Raw genomic sequence first — 19,816 nt, 5'->3', positions numbered from 1 at the left:
CAAAAAGGGCCCTTGCCTTTGGGTCAGATTCAGGTGTGAATTCAAGCAAAAATTCAGACTTTAATCGCACCTGAACCAGTGAACAGGGAGGCATATATGTGTGAACCCAGCCTTACTCTAAACCTACTCGCAGCCACATTCCAAAACAAATCTATATAGCCCTGTAAAGAAGAAACCACTATACACACAGTATGTCAACGGCTGGGAAATGCCAGGGAAGTGACATGAACCATACAGTTACTATGGGGCTTCTGTTGTCAGCTGCCTCTCCTGCACACTCACAAACACTGAAGCCGCCGCTGACAGCTGGCGTAGGACTGGACCGGAGCGGTTGCAGTACAGCTAAGTACAGCCATTTATTTTTCATTTCGTTTTTATTAGTTTTAGTATGTGGCTGCTAGTAGGTTTAGAGCTAGTTAGGTGTAGGATTAACTTCGACTTTAACTATGGGGAATCAACTGAATAGCTGGGTAAATTTATGTTTTGCATATACTTTCATTATTTTGCTAATATTGCACCTCTACTATACAATGTTTTTGGAATTGAAAACCTCCATTTGGATTTGGATACCACTGAAAGTGTTTTCTTATATCTTTTAACTGTTACCTGTAAATTCCTTGTCTTGGAGTACAGTGCAGGACACAGGATTTGTATTTATAGACCATGGGTTATATACAAGTTACCTTCAGGTGAATGAACACTGGCAGAGAAACTTTGCTGGGGCCGCCCCTACAGTTTACTTATATAATACCACCCACTCCATGAGGCTCCAGTTTTTATGCAAGCAAAAGGGAGTGGCCATAGAAGACAGAGGGGGAAGGACTTGTGCCCTGTACCCATTATGCTAATCACACAGTATAGTACACAGGACTTGTATTCATGTACAATACCAGAGTGATGAACTGAGGAGTAGGCAACAGCATAGCAAACAGCAAACACATACAAGCAAATCCTGGCGCTGAAAACCAATTGATCAGAGATCCCAAAAACTGTAATAACAAACTATGTGGGATGGACGAATTTTAGCCAAAATGCCAGTAAGTCATGTCAGGGTTGCAGCTGACCCATGCCCAGATCCAGCTGAGAAACATGTAAAACAACAAATTGATGGGTATAATAGCGCTCCCAAAACTGATGACAGGTGGGCACTTGGAATCACAATTGAAAAGAGAATAGTCACGGTGAAAAATGTCACATTTACTAAAATCGGTAAAAACGGTAAAAAGCACTGTTTCAGCAGGGTGCATCCAACAGTGAGGCAATACCTGTAGAGTGGACCCAGGGATAGGGTGGGATCGCCTGTCCAGATTCTGAAGGGACAACCGGAGCACTGATGCCAAGAAGATGGAAAAAGCCTGAAGACGATGGAAGGAGGAGGGGAGAGGGGGGAGAAGCTCAATCCCCGTAGCCCAATCCAGCCGCAAGCTGTCCCACAGCACAGCTGCGTCTCCTTGCTTCAGGCGGCTGGAGCGGCGCTGATGGATGACGTCATCGGCGGATAACAGACAATTCACAGAAGTCCATTCAGAGCACCGTACGGAGCACCGTTCCCGATGGTCCCGATGTGAGTGGCAGCCTCGCCGCACCGAACACGACACACCCCCCAACAGTGAAGGCTACCTAACAGTGGGGAAAGCAATAAGCCACAAAGTGGAGGATTACATGTTTCGGGCTGTGCCCTTCATCAGAACTCCTCCATAATGCACAAACTCATAGAGTTTAAGGCATAGGAAGACAGAAAAAAAAAACATTTTTAGGGTGGTGATTGGGTGAACCTATGAGAACAGAAATATCAGAAATGCCACTGCAAACTTTTTTTTTTTTTTTTTTTACATTTACAAGATTTGGGTCTGCAATCCCAAAGCAAACCTGACTGGCAAAATATTTAGTTATCTGTAACAAACAAGCAGCCAATGAAGTAGAAGAAGTCTTAGCTTTCATCCTACCTACTTTTTCCAGGTCAATGACTCCCTGAAAATACAACTCTAGTTCCCTTTAAGTAATTAAAAGAAAAACACCTTGATTTTTGTATTTGTCATGGAAGTGTATTTTGTTCCATAGATATTGATGTAAACTGTAATGCTACATGGGAAGGTTTGTCTTTCCTATATTCAGATAATATTATCTTTTTACAAGTTCGACAAAACCTATAAAAGTGCACCACCAAACATGTGGATGCTTGCGACAACGCAAAAAAAAGCAAAAAAAAAAAAAAAAACAATGATTTTATCTTATAGGGCAATAGAACTTTGGAAACTATGGTACAACTGCTGTTGCAGTGGTTGCATTTAGGAGAAATGTTATTTTTAGCAATTTTAGAATATCATAGCAAAGTGAAAAAGAAAACAGGATATGTGTACTGACCAAGAAATCTATTTTTGGAAGTTTGTAAAGGACACAGAATCAGTAGTTATTCTGATAAGGCTGGATTATACTGCCACCTGAAATGGTGAAATGTTGTCTTTAATCCAATAACTTGAATAACGAGTTGCCTGAACCACCTGGAAATGGTGGAATGGGAAGCTGGTTCACCTTTATGGGTACCATTAGAAATGAAAAGAAGATATTTAGTCTAAAAGAAGCAGTGGCTGAGGGGTAAACCAGCACAATAAATAAAATACATGCAGGCTTGGAAGGGGAAATTTACATCTGATATACTACAACCAGAAAGAGAGATGAAAGAACAATGTCCTGGTTGAGGGGAAAGGCTGAAACTACCTTAGGAAGAAAGGAAACTCAACCTTTTGTAGGATCTAAAAGTATTCTTTAAAATAGTTATATCTGAGCTTGCAGCCTTATCCTGCAGAGTTGATAGTAACAAGGAACACAACCTTGTGACAGTGGAAAGGAGAATATCCTCAACAGGTTTAAAATGCATTTTTTGAAGCTCAGCAAAAAAAAATAAAAAATTATCTCACTTATCACAGTCATGGATGGTTGAACAGGTGAAGCCACATGAGAGACACCCAGTACAAAAGTCCTGACCAAAGAACTGGAGGCTTGCAGTCTTTGAAATAGGATCACAAGGGATGAGAATAGCCCCTTGATGGTCTTCAAGGCCTAATCCTAAAAAGGACAGGATTCTTCTAGTGGAGTAAGTTTGTTTTCTCGTGCCAAGCAACGCAAGTCTTTAATTCACGATTGTAGGCCTTATGGGAGGTAGATCTTCTGACTTCTAAAACTGTGGGAATTACAAAGCCATAAAAACCACTGTCTCTCAAGACTTTGACCTCAACAGCCATGATGGTAAATGCAGTGACCATCAAACTGCATGGTAGAGCGGACCTTGAGTGAGGAGGTCCATTTGTTCTAGGAGAGCCCATTGGGGTCTGCCAGAAGCTTGATCAGGTCAGAGTACCACATTGCCTGGGCTAGTCCAGAGCAATGAGTATCACAAAATACACTCCACCTCAAACCTGCAGAGTAAAAGTGAAAGGAGTTTCAAAGGAGAAAGAGTAGGGATCAGGCTGTACTGATCCCACTGAGCCACCAGAGCATCAACTGCTTCATGACAGAGAATCTCTGCACCTGAGGACAATCCTGTCCAGTTTATTGGAATTTGGAGGCAGGAGGACCACATCCTGTGACATAGGTCCTGGAGGAGCACTGAGCACAGAGACCACTACCCTAGGTCCATGCCCTTTATTAACAAAGCTAGTATATATTCTGATGATCTTTCATAACAAAGGGAGGAAATATTTGGACCTGGATCCTAAGCAACCTGGTTTTTTATGTCAAGCGAAACCAATTTTTCCCATGATGACAGAATGTTGTGTTGAAGGAATCTAGAGTGGAACTGATAAATAGGACTGCCTGGAAGGAGGCTACCTTTAAGCCCAGAACTCTCATGTGAAAGCATAGGGTTGGTCAACTCCTTGACTATACAGTCCAGGCCGGGATCAGAGTAACAAAAGCTGTTCATGACGAAGAAAAATGTGCCATGAATGAGATGCAGATACTCCAAGCAATGCCTCTGTTGCAGTATTCATTTCTGGAGGTTTAGGATTCAACCAAACCGTTAAGGCTTCATTCACACCTGGGCGATTCTGCCCACAATTCAGAATTGCGGCAAAATGTGGGACACGTTAGTGATGCCATTATTTCTTAATGCCACCCAAAACGCAGTGCGATTTTGCTATGATTGTCACAAGACAAATACCGGCAAAATCATGCAAACAAAATTGCAGGATTCGTGACGGCCAAAATAAGTACTAGAACTTTTTTTGGGTGACACGCATCCTGCAATTCCAATCACCCAGGTGTAAATAGAACCTTAAGAGTCTGATTGTGCACAAAACTTTGCCAGAGTACTGTATAAGCTGACTGTTTCTGTATTAGATCATGTAGGTATCCAACAAGAAGAATGCCCTGAAAGTGCAGGAAAGCCAGCACAGGGGTTAGAACCTTGGTGATCTCACATGATGTGGACAATAGTCTAAATGGTACGCAAACTGGTAGGGCTGAGTGCCCACAGCAAAGCAAAAGTAACGTTGATGCACTGGAAAAATGGGGGAATGAAAGTATACATCCTGAAAGTCCACAGTGATGGGGGGAGGCTATGATAGACTTGATGGATAAAATAAAGAACTTTTGATTTTGAATGATGACATTTAAACCTTCAGGCCCAAGATGGTGTAAATGTCACCTTTTAACAGTCAAAAGGTTGGAGTAAAACCCCTTAAACCTTTTACCATTGGCACAATGGCAATGAAATGGTGTAAATGGTCTGCTGACCTGAGTAGAAACACAGACAGGTTGGACATGTAGCAGGGTGGAGGCAGACAGCTGAATTCTAGCTCGTAGCCCCTGGACACCACATGTCATACCCAGGCATCTGCCTGTAGGCTTGGAGGCCTTAGGAGCCAAAGATTTGTGGTGGTACTGGACACCTCCCTTAGGATTGGCTTTTAAGTGAGAAGCTTGGGAGAAACAAAATGAATTTTTTTAGTTTCAGAGACAAGAGAACATCAGTCAGTTTGAATTTCCAGCTATTTCTGCAGTAACATTAATATTACAGTAACATTCTTAATGAAGTTATCCAACGACGCCCCAAAATTATGTTTACCCTAAAGGACATACATAGAAAGTGTTTTTTGTTTTTCTTTTCAGCAAACTAACACTTCAGCTATAGAGTTCTCTGCATGTTGTTAGGCAAGAGACTTGTGCGGATGCTGAGAGGGATAACGTCAGCCATACCGACTACACAGAAATGTAGAGCTGCTGGCAAAACCTCCAATTACATGGTCAGTTAGAACTAGCTGGATAGTTAATGATAAGCTAAGTCCATTAGGTTTATTTCTGACAGTTCAACATAATTGCTATAACAGGCTTCGTTGCAGGGCCTGCAAGCAAAAACATGCATTTTGAAAGTTTCCAAATGCTTGTCAGTTAAACACTGGTGTATCCTCACCAGGAACAGTAGGGGGTATTTACTAAAATTGCATGGTGCAAAATCTGGTGTAGCTCTACATAGAAAAAAATCGGATTCCAGGTTTTTAGCAGGCCGTACATTATACAATTTTCTTATTTTTCCTTTAGATTTACCTTTAAATATGTAGTGCAAGGGCCTGTCTGATTGCATACAAATTGAAAGTGTTTAGGTGTGACCTCATATTATATGGTTTTGGTAAATCTAAAGGAAAATTTTACAAGACAATTATATAATATATATTACATAATTATATAATGTATATTATATAATGTATGACCACAGCCTTATTGACAAAGCTTAATTGGAACAAGCTGAAGTTTGAAGCTGATTGGCTATTATGCCCAGTTGCACCAGATTCTGAGCGCTCCAGTTTCAGTAAATCAACCCCAGTGTGTGTTTTATTGAGGTAAGATGTTGCCAAATCCACCTTTGGTACAGACCAATATTTTTTCCTCCCAAACCTTTTGCTGATCCGTCAAATACAGATTTGGGAGGCAAAAATGCATTTGTCAAGATTTTCCTAGTCAGTGTAAAACCAGGTTTCCAATAATGAGTGAACTGGAAAAGATTTGACAGGTTTAGGGTCCTTTCACACGGCCGCTCCGCTGCTTTCCGTGTGTCCGCAAATCATCCTATTTTTTTGCGGATGATTTGCGGACATCAATGTAAGTGAATGGCACTGCGGATGTCAGCGGAATACCATCCGCTGACATCCGATTTTCCTCCTTTCAGTTCTGTTCCGTTTTTTGGAACGGAACAGAACCCCATTTTTCCATCCGTGTAAAAAACGGAAAGGAAGGAAAATCGGATGTCAGCGGTGTCATCCGCTGACATCCGCAGTGCCATATACTTACATTAGGTCCGCATATCATCCGCAAACGGATGGGATGATATGCGGGCACACGGAGCGGATGACAGAAATGTCATCCGCTCAGTGGAAAAAAAAAAAAAAAAGTCCCGCAGCGGACCTTTCACACGGAGCGGCCGTGTGAAAGGAGCCTCAGGGTTTTAAAGAGAGCTCAGCACAGCATCAATTACAGCCAAAAGAGTCTCTTGTTTCCAGAGAAGCCTTAAGCCCCTTTCACACTTATGCAACGCGATTTTGCAGCGAATCGCGGCGCGATTTTGACGCGACTTTGGAGCGATTTTGACGCAATTTTGAGCAATGACTTAGGGCTATATACCTCAAAACGCATTAAAATCGTGCCAAAGTAGTGCAGGAACTACTTTGAAGTCGGTGCGACTTCAAAACGCACTGATATGAATGGGGCTCATTGAAAATAATGGAATACGACTTGTCATGCGATTTTGCGGTCCAAAATCGCGGGACAAGTCGCACTAGTGTGAAAGGGGCCTTAGTTTAGTTAACTTGTAAGCTCAGAGTCACCCATTGACTTCAGAGGCAAGTCAATGGGTGCAACAAAAGGCAAGGAAGTACCTTCAGATGCAGATGTGTCAAATTCTGAAGAGGGAAGGAGTGAAAGCATGCTTACAGCCTGATTCAGCAATCATATTAGCAGCTTGGCCCAAAAAGTCCTGCATGGTTGCAGAGAACTCCTCCCTGGATAAAGAGAAGGAGACAGCCACACCTGATGGAACTATTGAAGAACCTGAGGAGGTTGTTGACCCAAGCGGGGGGGAGGGAGTTCAAAACCAGGCAGGTTCTTTAGGAGATGTTAGTGGATCATGAGTCAGAGCTACCCAATGCAGTGGGACTACTCCTTCTGTGCTTGCGATCAGGACATTGTTTATGATGTAACTGCTTCACTATAAGGCACTTTTACCCCCTTCCTGCCCAGGCCAATTTTCCGCTTTCAGTGCTGTCGCACTTTGAATGAAAATTGCGTGGTCACGAAATGCTGTACCCAAACAACGTTTTTTTTTATCATTTTCCTGAGACAGATAGAGCTTTCTTTTGGTGGTATTTATTTACCACTAAGTTTTTGAAAAAAAGACCGAAAATTTTGAAAAATAAAAGGTTTTCTTTGTTCCTGTTATAAAATTTTGTAAATAGGTAATATTTCTCCTTGACTGATGTGCGCTGATGAGGAGGAACTGATATGCAGCACTGATAGGCAGCCTTTTTTGGCACTGGAGGGCATCGCTGATGGGGCTGCATGGATAATCATTGCACTGATTATCAGCACAGACCCCCCCCTTCCTATTAGGAAAGCCACTTGTTGGCTCTACTCTACTCAGGCTCTGTCAGCGTGAGTAGTGGAATGCCGATAACTGGCACTTCCAATTTACACTTTGATCAGCTGTGATTGGACACAGCTAATCACATGGTAAAGAGTCTACGTCATGGGCTCTTTACCGTGCTCAGAGATGCGGTGTGTCCAAATGACACACTGCGCCACTGATCACCACCCTGTGCGCCCCAGGGTGCGCACGAGCGGCATGTGGTGAAGGAAGTTATATGACGTCCAGTCACAACAAATAAACCACTGCCTGGCCATCATTTTGCTATAGGCCAGGCGGGATGTGGTTAAAGTGAAACTTTATTCTCTCAATCAACATGAACTATTTTTAATCCTTATGCATCTAGCTTTAGTAAAGAGATAGGAAAGTATCACATTAATTTGTTGTTAACTTTTTTTTACATTTCTTCAGTTACTTTCTGGTTTCCAAGCATAGGCAAAGGATGTTATACATCCCAGGCGTGTGCAGGAGGAGAATTTTCTCAGCTAAGCATGCCTAAACTAAGGGCAGAGGGATTGAAGAAAGTATATGCTCCATGAATCATCTGCCCTTACTCAAAATGGCCACAGCCAGAAATGGTAGGGGGTGTTTTGCAAAGTGTTTTGCAAAGTGATTCAGTAAAATAAAACATGGAGACATGAATGGATGGGTGAGTTTGCTTTAAATGTTAAAAATTAATTAAATAGCATTTTTGGTTTGTGGTGCTCAGATCAAGTGTAGCTCCGCTTTAAACTCTTGCCTACCAGGGCAATTTTTACATTTTTTTGCCTGTTTTTTTTTTTTTTTTTTAAAGGAGTTTTAATATGACTAAAACTACAATGTCATCTGAAAATATATAGAAGGTAAAATTTTGTGTTGAATTCTGTGACTTTCTTTGCTATCTGTTTGTGTATGATTGACTATTTCCTTCCGCTTTGTCAAAAACAGCAGAAACCACAACCCACAACGCTTGATGATTAAAGGAAACTGGTACTGAAGGAAATAGGGATCCTGCCTTTGCTAACCTCCTTCTGAAAATGTTAGTGGCTTGGTCTCCAGGATTCAATACTTCCTATAGCAACAATCTGCAACAGGCAAGCAGGCTGAGAAAGTTAAACACAGAGACTTCAAACTTCTTTCAATTGAGTAAGCTAGGAAGCAATGGATGAGTGTGACAGACAGGCAAGTATAATTTTCAGTAATGAGAGACTCCATACCTGCTTACGACAGGTTTCCTTTAACCCTATCTTTGCCAGCCTTTTTGCACACGTTAAAATGCACATTTTTAGGTCTGAAGATTAGTTAAAGAGGAACTACATTCTGCTCACATAACTTGTATATAAAATCATCTTTACCACTCTGAAGCTTCCCTCCAACCACCTTGCATATTATTTTATATGTACTGTTATTCTGTACTTGCCAAATATGCTGCAGAAATATCCTTCCACTAAGTTTGGCTGCAGCCATTTTAACTGTGGGCAGCTGAAGCTGCTGTCTGTTCACTTCCTGGATTTACATAGACACAGATAAATATATACACAGAGACACACACACACACACAGATATATATATATTAGTGCCTTGCAAAAGTATTCACCCCCTTGACTTTTTTTTTTACCTATTTTGTTACATTACAGCCTTAAGTTCAATGTTTTGTTAATCTGAATTTTATGTGATGGATCAGAACACAATAGTCTAAGTTGGTGAAGTGAAATGAGAAAAATATATACATAAAACAATTTTTTTTAGAACTAGAAAACAGAAAATTGGCATGTGCGTATGTATTCACCCCCTTTGTTATGAAGCCCATAAAAGGCTCTGGTGCCACCAACTACCTACAGAAGTCACATAATTAGTGAAATGATGTCCACTGTGTGCAATCTAAGTGTCACATGATCTGTCATTACATATACACACCTTTTTCGAAAGGCTCCAGAGGCTGCAACACCTAAGCAAGAGGCACCACTAACCAAACACTGCCATGAAGACAAAAGAACTCTCCAAACAATTAAGGGACAATGTTCTTGAGAAGTACAAGTCAGGTATAGGTTATAAAAAAAATATCCAAATCTTTGATGATCCCCAGGAGCACCATCAAATCTATCATAATCAAATGGAAAGAACATGGAACAACAGCAAACCTGCCAAGAGACGGCCGCCCACCAAAACTCACGGACCGGGCAAGGAGGGCATTATTTAGAGAGGCAGCATAAAGACCTAAGGTAACCTTGGAGGAGCTGCAGAGTTCCACAGCAGAGACTGGAGTATCTGTACATAGGACAACAATAAGCTGTACGCTCCATAAAGTTGGGCTTTATGGCAGAGTGACCAGAAGAAAGCCATTACTTTTAGCAAAAAACAAAATGGCACATTTTGAGTTTGCAAAAAGGCATATGGGAGACTCCTAACATGTATGGAGGAAGGTGCTCTGGTCTGATGAGACTAAAATTTTAATTTTCGGTCATCTAAGAAAACGCTATATCTGGAGCAAACCCAACACATCACATCACCCAAAGAACACCATCCCCACAGTGAAACATGGTGTTGGCAGCATCATGCTGTGGGGATGTTTTTCGGAAGCTGGGACTGGGAAACTGGTCAGAGTTGAGGGAAACATGGATGGTGCTAAAACCACGATATTCTTGAGCAAAACCTGTACTACTCTGTGCGTGATTTGAGGCTAGGACGGAGGTTATTTGTTGTTTGCTTCACAATAAAAAAAAACAAAAACATCTTCAAAGTTGTGGGCATGTTCTGTAAATTAAATGATAAATCCTCAAACAATCCATGTTAATTCCAGGTTGTGAGGCAACAAAACATGAAAATGCCAAGGGGGCGAATACTTTTGCAAGGCACTGTATATATATATATATATATATATATATATATATGTATATATATATATATATATATATATACATACATATAGACAGACATACACACTAACACTATTGCTTGCCTGCACATTTCTCATGTCTGGATAAATACACATGAATCTCTGTAGTCTCCCGTTATCTCCGCCCTCATCCAGCCCCCTCCGGCTCTACAGCCATCCTTGGCTTTCCTATGACTCATCCCTCCCTCCCTTGCTGGCAAACTCTCACGAGATGTTTTGGAACTACATTTCCCATGATGCTCATGCACTCTGCAGTGTTGTTGAGCATCATGGGAAAAGTAGTTCCAAAACATCTGGGGTGCCAAGGTTCACCATTACTGGCCTAGGCCAATGACCGAGGCCAGGGATCCGCAAACTACGGTCCTCCAGCTGTTGCGGAACTACACACCACATGAGGCATTGTAAAACTCTGACATTCACAGACATGACGGGATGATTGCATGATGGGAATTGTAGTTCCTGAACAACTAGAGGGCCATAGTTTAAAGACCCCTGACCAAGACTAATGACCAGACAAGACAAGAAAGAGGAAGTGGGCTGTATGAGGTATTTACTGGCAGAAAAATAAATGTTTTACTATCCAAGGTTAAAAAAAATAATGGCAGAAGATTTAATAGATGGAAAGATGAAAAAAATGCCAGAAGGTCCGCTTTAAAACCCCCAATTATATATTTTCTAAAGTAGAGTTCCTGGAGAAACAGTGGTGGTTGCAATTTTTTATGTCACATGATATGAGAACGGTTCATCACACCTTTATTTCATTCCAAAAAAAAAAGCAAGAAAATCTAATTTTAGTCCACACAACACATTACCCACTACCATCAGCGATGTGTGGAAGTAATTGGGTGACTTTACAGTTACCGGAGCCACTGACAGCAAAAAGCCGTCAGTCAGCTTGACAGATGTAAACTGTCCTGGCTGCTATAGCATGTTTAAACACTTGCTTACTGGGCACTTACACTCCCTTCCTGATCAGGTTTCAGCTTTTAGCGCCGTCACACTTTGAATGACATTCACATGGTCATGCAGCACTGTACCCATATGACATTTTTGGACAGTGCTCCAGTGCACCAGTGCTGCTTATCAGTTCCAACTAGTGCCACCTATAAGTGCCCGTCAGTGCCACCTATCAGTGCCTATCAGTACAGCCTATCTGTGCCCATCAGTGAAGCCTCATCAGCGCACATGAGCGAAGGAGAAAAATTACTTGTTTGCAAAACTTTTTAACAAACAATAAAAAATTGTTTTTTTTTTTTTTAAATGTTATGTTTTTGATTCCTTAGCAAAAAATAAAAAACAGTGGTGATTAAATACCACCAAATAAATCTGGAGGTTATGTAAGACAAACGTCCCATCCATGATACCTGATCTTCATTATATGTAGTGCATCACCAGTTTGCGCTTGTACACATAAGATCCTGGTCTCTAAACAGTTACGAATCTGTATCCGTCAGAGACACCAATTATGGAACCTGGTTTTTGTCCTTTCCACATTGTTAAAACCCTGATATGGATAATTACCTGTTTGTCATTTTGTTGAATTGTCAAATGAACATATCTTGAATAAAGATTCTTTGGAAAGAAAAATGGACAGTGACTAATGTGCTGTTCCCTCACAGTGGTGGCAAGTGGAGAAGGGCCCCTGTAGACTGGTGGTCAGTGGGAGAAGGGACCACGCTTTTAACATTGATGGTCAGAAGGAAGAATGCTCTCTTTACCACTTCAAGACCAGGCCTATTTCTGACATTTGTTGCTTACAAGTTAAAATCAGTATTTTTTTTGCTAGTAAATTACTTAGAACCCCCGCAACATTATTTATACATATATATTTTTAAGCAGAGACCTTAGAGGATAAAATGGCAATCATTGCAAAATTTTACGTCACACTATATTTGTGCATTTTTTTTTTTTTTTTTTAAAAATACACTTCACTATATTAAAAAAATAGTAAACAGTAAAGTTTGCCCAAATTTTCTGTATAACTTGAAAGATGATGTTACGCCTAGTAAATAGATACCCAACATGTCAAGCTTTAAAACTGCACACACTCGTGGAATGGCGACACTTTGAAAATTGTTAACGGTTACCAGTTTACAGCTCAGAGGGATGGGGCGCTTTACATTTTTGTTTTCTTTTTTTTACACTGTCCATTTAAAAAAAAAATTCCTGATCACTTTTATTGCTGTCCCAAGGAATGTAAACATTCCTTGTTAGAGTAATAGGCAGTGACAGGTACTCTTTATGGAGAGATCTGAGATCTAAAAGATCATTGATTTTGAATACTTTTTTTTAGTTAAAATCAGTGATTTTGAATACTTTGTTTTTGTTTAAATCTGGCGCCGTTGGCTGCCAAGTAAATTGGAAGTGTCATTGCTTCCGAGTTACTACATCGGAGATCCAATTATGGCTTTGTTCGGGTCTCCAGCCAGCCCACGGACGTGCCAGCTGGTCTCTCGGGTCTCCCGGTGGGACAGGAGACCCGGGCAGAGTGGCGGGACGTCCTGCTGCTTGTAATATTAACTAAGAGGATTAGCCGCTTTGGTTGTTATTACAAGAAAGCCGACCATCTGCTCTAAAAAAAATGGTGCCACTGCAGGCATCACCCTGGTACAGCTACTTCAACAAAATGACGTACACGTACGTGATTTTGGCTGAAGTGGTTAAAAACTGCTAAAAAAAGAAAATAAAAAATCACTGGTGTCAGTAGTTACTTATCGGGGAGGCAGAAATTGCTCATTATGTAAGAAACCCCCAGCAACCCTGCTTAAGAAAGACTGGTCTATAAATTTAAAGCAGAAATTCACTGCACCACAAACCAAAAAACAGAATTTTTGTAAAACCTTACCTGTAAAATTCCTTTCTCTGAGTCGTCCCACAGTCGCCGCCGCCTCTAAGTCATCACTATTGGGTATTGACTTCCGCTCCGCAGGAGTAGCTAGGCATAAGACTTAGTCAAAAAGAACAAAGACATTTGCATATACACACCCCTGGGGGCTGTCCCACTAGGTCAATTCAACTCAGTTTGGTAGCATAGCAGTAGGAATGAAGGCAACAACCCCAAAAGAGGGGCGGGGGCGGCGACTGTCGGAGGACTCAGAGAAAGGAATTTTACAGGTAAGATTTCACAAAAATTCAGTTTTCTCTTACGTCCTCTGACAGTCGCCGCCGCTTCTAAGTCATCACTATTGGGATTTCCCAAAGCAGTGTATACATGAGGGGTGGGAGACGCAACCGTAGAAAAGGCAACGCAGTACCCACATCAGAGAAAGGAATCTTACACGCACAATAAGAGAACCTTCTGGGCAACAGAAAACAATGCTCAACAGGAGCAACAGCCCAGGAAAGCAAACACCAACTGCCTGGGACCCATAAAAAAAACAAGGGTCCTTCATGGCACTGCCACACTGAGAACCTTGCGGCCAAAGGAGGCATCAGCTCATTGTAGAACATCTACCTTGTAGAATTTGGAAAAGGTGTGCACCGACGACCAAGTCACAGCCTTGCACACCTGGGCCACCGAGGCCCTATGCCAATAGGCCCAGGACGCACTCAAAGATCTGGTAGAGTGCGTCTTAACAGGGAAGGGTGGAAACCGTTCCTTCAAAGCATAAGCCTGCTCAATGGTCTGTCTGATCCATTTGGCAATAGTCGCTGCAGATGCAGCCATGCCCTTCCGAGCTCCCTCAGGAAGGACAAAGAGGGAATCCGTCTTCCGAAAGGATTCCGTAGACGACAGGTAAACCCTGATCGCCCTGACAACATCCAAGGAATGTAAAGCAATCTCCTTAGGATGCTTAGGCTTCGTACAAAGCGAAGGCAGGACAATGTCCTCATTAAGGTGGAACTCAGAGATCACCTTAGGAAGAAAAGCTGGCTGTGGTCGCAAGACCACCTTATCCTTGTGAATTATCAAGTAAGGAGAGTGGCAAGACAACGCCGCCAGCTCCGACACTCTGCGAGCCAAAGTGATCGCCACTAAAAAAAGCAACCTTCTTAGACAGCAGAGGCAATGATATCTCCCGGATATTTTCAAAAGGAGCACGCTGTAATACGGACAGAACCAAGTTCAAGTCCCATGGAGGTAAAGGCTCCTTCCTGGGCGGAGCCAAATGTCGCACACCTTGAATGAAGGTGCGAATCAAGAAATGAGACGCCACAGGGCGTTGGAAAAGGATTGCCAGTGCAGACACCTGACCCTTTATCGTGGCCAGCGCCAGGCGCTGGTCCACCCCAGACTGGAGGAAAGTCAACACTCTTGACACCGAGTACGAGCGAGGGGAGAACCCCCTGGACTCACACCAGGCGTAATAAGCTTTCCAGGTACGGTAATAGATTTTACCAGATTAGGTTTTCCTAGCCTTGATTAGAGTAGGGAAAACCTCAAGGGAGAGACCCCTGTCCCTCAGGACCTGGGTCTCAACAGCCAGGCCGTTAAAGCCAGTGACTGTAAAGCAGGATGGAAGATCGGTCCCTGAGACAGTAGATCTTCCCGCATTGGCAGCCGCCAAGGAGGCGACACTGCCAGGTGAACAACGTCGGCGTACCAGGACAGGTGTGGCCAGTCCGGCGCTGCCAGAATCACCAGGTGCGATTCCGAGGCCAACCTGCGAAGGAACCTGGACAACAACTGAATCGGAGGAAAGGCACACATCAGACGATACTGATGCCAAGGGGCCACCAACGCATCCGAGGCGTCTGCCAGAGGATTGCGCGTTATTGCCACGAACCTTTCCACCTTTTGGTTTAGCCGAGATGCGAACAGATCCATGTCCGGGGATCCCCACTTCGCACACAGCATTTGGAAGACCTCCGGGTGTAGGGACCATTCCCCCTGGTCCAGGGTCAGGCGGCTCAGATAGTCGGCCTGCCAATTCTCCACACCCGGAATGTGAACTGCTGAAATTGTCGGGACATGAGTCTCGGCCCAAGACAGAATGTCGGTCACCTCCCGGGCCGCACGAGCACTCCTGGTGCCCCCTTGGTGGTTGATGTAAGCCACCGCGGTAGCATTGTCCGTCTGTACCCAAACAGGACGGCCCCAAATTCGGTCCGACCACTGGAAGAGACAGAGTTTTATCGCTCGCAATTCCAGCACATTTATCGGGAGGGAGGACTCCTCCTCCGACCAAGTGCCCTGGGCAGAAAGGTTGTCCAGGACTCCACCCCAGCCCGACAGGCTGGCATCCATGGTAATCACCGTCCACAACAACGGACGGAAGGATTTGCCTTCAGACACCGTCGGGGACTGGAGCCACCACAGAAGAGCCAATCTGGTCTGACAACTCAATGAGACACTCAGATACAGGGACTGAGGAAGTCTGTCCCACCTGGCCAGGATCTCCGCCTGGAGAGCCCGTGTGTGAAACTGAGCAAAGGGTATCGCCTCGAGGCCGAAACCATCAAGCCCAGGCCCCGCATACAGGCCCTGAGTGACGAGGACGGATTGTCCCTGAGGGAACTGATCTCGTCCTGCAAGGTCCGGAGCTTGTCCTCCGGCAAGAACACCTTTGCCTGAGCAGAGTCTAGAATTATTCCCAGATAGGGAAGACAAACCGATGGAGACAACGCCGATTTCTGAACGTTGATGGTCCATTCGAACTCCTGTAGCATCTGCACCGTGGTGGACAGATCGCGCAGCAGGTCCTGACTGACACTCGATCTCAGAAGGAGATCGTCCAGGTACCCCAAGACCGCAATGCTCTGTGCCCTCAACAGGCCCAGAACCGGCGCCAGTACTTTGGTAAATACCCTTGGAGCCGAAGCGAGACCGAAAGGTAACGCCGCAAACTGATAGTGGTCCTCTGCGATAGCAAACCGAAGGTACCGCTGATGACCCTCGAAAATGGGGATATGCAGGTAGATCTATCGAGGCCAGGAATTCCCCCGGACTCAGAGAGGCCACCACCGAAAGGAGAGACTACATACGGAACTTGCGAACGTGCACGAATCGGTTCAGCGCTTTTAGGTCCAGAATAGGACGTACTTTGCCCTCCTTCCTGGGCACAGTGAACAGAGTTAAACAAAATCCCCGAAACCTGTCGCGATGAGGCACCGGGACAATCACCCCCTGGGCAAGGAGGTCCTGCACCGCTTGATGCAGGTCCTGCAGGCGCCCTGGAGGCAAATGAAGATTTGAGGGAAAGAATCTGTCTGCCGGCCGGGAAAGGAATTCGATCTTGTACCCTGACTGAATGATGTCCTGAACCCACCTGTCCGAAATCCGGAGCAGCCAAGGTTGGAGGAAATCGCGCAAACGTCCCCCCACCCCTGAAACGGGTGAGGGCGCCCCTTCAGGCAGAGGCGGATTGACCCGCCGAGCCAGCATTGCCTGACTTCTGCTTGCCCGCCCAGGGCTTCTTCTGACTCCCCTGGGTCTTGAAGGGTTTACCCTTGGATTGGTTCTGAAAGGCACGAAAGGACCCCTGAGTGGATCGAGGCGCAGAACCCCGCTTGCCACGAAAGTGCTTGTTTTTCGGGTTCTGGGGCAGCATGGTGCTCTTGCCCCCAGTGACGCCTTTCACCAGGGTATCCAACACCTCGCCAAAAAGGCGGAGACCAGCATAGGGAAAATCAGCGACTGTTTTCCGTGAGGACTGGTCAGCCGACCAGCTCTTCAGCCAGATCAGTCGCCGGTTAAGCACCGAGACACTAGACAGGCGTGCAGCTAAAGGGGCCTCATTTAAGGCCGCATTACACAAATACATGATTCCTTGGTGAATTTGATCCACCATATCCAGGCGGGCAGGTGGAACAGCGTCAGACACGAGGTTGCTCCTAAGCACCTTAGTCCAATCAGCCACCGCCTGAGCCACCAAAACAGACGCGAAAATGGGTTATGAGCCTGCCCCCGTATAGGAATGGCGGGCTAGAGACTCCAACCGCCGGTCCGTGGGATCCCAGAAAACTGGGGTATCCTCAGAAGGAACCAAGATTGCCTTGTTTAGCATGGCCACAGTGTGATCCACCTGTGGAGGCACACACCACCGTGATTCCGTAGCCGGTGCAAAGGGATAGAGCAACTTGAACCGACTAGGGACCAGGAATGGACTTTTAAAGTGCGCCACATTTCATTAACAGTGCAATGAAACTCAGCGGGGCAGGGAAAAACCTGCGCCGACTTGTGGGTCCTGTGTGTCCCAAATGAGAACAAAATGCCCGGAGGACTGGGCTCATCCTCCAAATGTAGTGTTTCCTTAACAGAAACAATCAATTCATCCACGGTCGCGCACTCTTCGGGCGACCCCGGGGAGGAAGTATCAACCCCCTCCACCTCCGCCTCCCCCTCAGACCCCAGCAGGTCTAAGGATGAGCGAGACCCTGAAAAGGGCACGCTCGCCACAGCAGCCATATCACCATCTGATTAAGAAGAGAGAGACAATCTGGGCCTCTTCCTCGCAGCACGTTCAGCCATTAGCATCTCCATATTGGACACCAAGGTCGCCACTACAGCGGCCAAATCTCTCAGAGGGGCCACAGGAGAACTGGGTCCCCCACCAGAGCTGGGGGGAATTTGCTGTCCTGAGAATCTATTGCCCAAGAAGAAATAACAGTGCAATAAATTTGGTACTGTCCCTTTAAGACCGCTGCGGAGTGCACAGCCGGCCGCTACAGATACAGTGACAAAAGACCCCCAAACAGGAGAAGAAAACTGAGCCAGAAATGACAATACAGAAGGTAATGAGAGAGATAGCTGCATGACTCAGGGAAAATGGCTGCCCCATAGGACTGAATATAAGGCTCCGGCAAAATGGGCGCGGAACATGCGGTCGGAACGATCATTCTGGCACCGCAAATTGGCGTCGGATGGCGCCAAAACAGCATGTAGTATTGCCCATAGTGAAGCCAAACATGCTTGCCCATACCTAAAATGGCGGACCGCGCGGTTTTACCCCGCTGCGGTCGCCGCATACACAGTCTGCACCCCCACAAACACCGAAGTGACACAAGGAAGGGGACCCCCAAAAACACACAGCACCGCAGCGCATGTACAAGCGATCCCCGCAGGGACCGCATCAGGGAGTCACACAGGCACAGACATGGGGACACACAGCAACACAGGACTGCCGCCCCACACAGAGGTCCCACACAGAAGTACTTATCTGTACCAGATGGCGTGGGGAGCCTCTCAGAACGGAAAGCCGCTGTCCTCATCTGACAGGGAATGCCGTTAGCCAGGGACATTGCACTGCAGTATCGCAGATGCGTCCAGTGAGGTGGCCACCTCACGGGTGCATCCCTGCAGCGAGCAGGGATGGGTCGTTCATAATGCCAGGACGAACCATGGCTGAACGCTCAATGGCGGGCTGGGGGTCCATCTAACCCTCTGCCCTGGAGAACCAGGGCGGTCAGTCCGAATCCCAGCACCGCATGAATCCATCTTCATCCGAAGAATTTACTAAAACTAAAGCTGACAAATAAACAGCTAGTAAAGTAAGAAAAAAACTGACATTTTCAAAAGAAAATTAAATAAAAAAGATTAGATAGGCTGAGACTGTAGCCCCAGCACAGGGAAGCCTAACTACTCCTGACGCTAGGCAGAAAGAGACTGAGTTGGGAGTGGTCACTGCAGGGGGATATTGACCTAGTGGGACAGCCCCCAGGGGTGTGTATATGCAAATGCCTTTTTTCTTTTTGACTAAGTCTTATGCCTAGCTACTCCTGCGGAGCTGAAGTCAATACCCAATAGTGATGACTTAGAGGCGACGGCGACTGTCAGAGGACATAAGAGAAACGCTGCTTAATTCATTTTTGATATTCAAGGTTAACTCCTCCATACATCCATGTCCCCATTCTTGCATACACCTCTAGCTTTTTGGCTGTGGTCATCTTAAGGGCAAATGATTCGTGTAGCATTTAATTCCTGGAATCTATCTGCCCTTAGCTCAGGCATGCAGGCAGACGGGTATACTTAGCTAGATAACCCGTTCTCTTCTCCTGAAGACTCCTGGGATGCAGGACATGATTTGCCTAGGCATAGAAATCTGGAAGTAACTGAAAAAAAAAAAAGTTGAAAACAAGTAAATATGATATACTGTCGTATTTACCAATGCTAGCAGCAGGATTAAAAATAGTCAGTGGTTCGCCGGAGAGAGGTCTCCCGCCGCCTTCACTTCTGTTCACCTGAGCGGGACCAGGCAAAGGTGGCGACCGTGCCTTCATTCCCCTCAGAGGATCACAGAGAAAGGGAGGTAGGGGACATAATGGCGAATATCGCGGACATTCCACCGGCCTCACCGGACCCATGGCCCTCTCCAACCACCCCCACATACCACCCACAGCCTCCATATGCCTCGCCTGTATCCACGGAA

The sequence above is a fragment of the Pelophylax lessonae genome (genome assembly GCF_965119305.1).
Source record: "Pelophylax lessonae genome assembly, chromosome: 8".
NCBI classification, from domain to species: domain Eukaryota; kingdom Metazoa; phylum Chordata; class Amphibia; order Anura; family Ranidae; genus Pelophylax; species Pelophylax lessonae.
The sequence above is the reverse complement of the archived record's forward strand: the minus strand, read 5'-3'. Positions refer to the sequence as shown.